Source organism: Saprolegnia parasitica, assembly GCF_000151545.1.
Source record: "Saprolegnia parasitica CBS 223.65 unplaced genomic scaffold supercont2.1, whole genome shotgun sequence".
Taxonomy (NCBI): Eukaryota; Oomycota; class Saprolegniomycetes; order Saprolegniales; family Saprolegniaceae; genus Saprolegnia; species Saprolegnia parasitica.
The window spans coordinates 173,392-174,111 of NW_012156395.1; positions in this window are offsets into that span (position 1 = coordinate 173,392).

Here is a 720-nt window from a genome sequence, read left to right on the forward strand (position 1 = left end):
AACAATAGCTCGTGTACTACATACAATCTTGGTCAGATCGGCCCGGGCACTCCCGCGCGAGCACTGACCTCTCAAAAATGATATTTCTGTCTCGCAAAGTTCAATCGTTCATACCTAGCGATATACGTTGCCAATGCCATCGAAACACAGTGTTTTGTAGCCCCTGTAATGTGCTGAATCAACATGCAAAAGTATGGGCGACTTCATTTCAAAGTGTCATTTGGTCGCTCGAGGACCCGCTGATCGTGGAGGCGCGGTGTGGCAAAGGACGAAAAATCGCTAAAATATCAAATAATCGGAAGTTTTGCTAAAATAAAATACAAAAATGAAGCAGCTGCAGGCTATGGTATATTCACCAATCGGACTACCTTTTATCCTACGCTGCACCAAGATATCCTCAGAAGAGTCGTAGAACAACGATATCTTGCATCAGAGTACTATATTTCAATGTTATTTAGCGTCACAAATATGCACAATTTAGCACGCGTAGATCCTCATATTGTGAAGCAAATAGTTGGACAATAAGACATCTCGAGACCATTTTCTCCATTTTTGCATAATTCCACAGCCTTCGCGAATGGCTTTGATATTCGATGGGGTGCTTCTTAGGGGTCCCAATAAATCAGATACAATTTGTCGTGGCCAAGAAACGTCTAGAAGTTTCGAAATAAGACATTTAGAATCTTCTCTGGTTCGTGCAAAGAGTGCTCACTGAAGGCT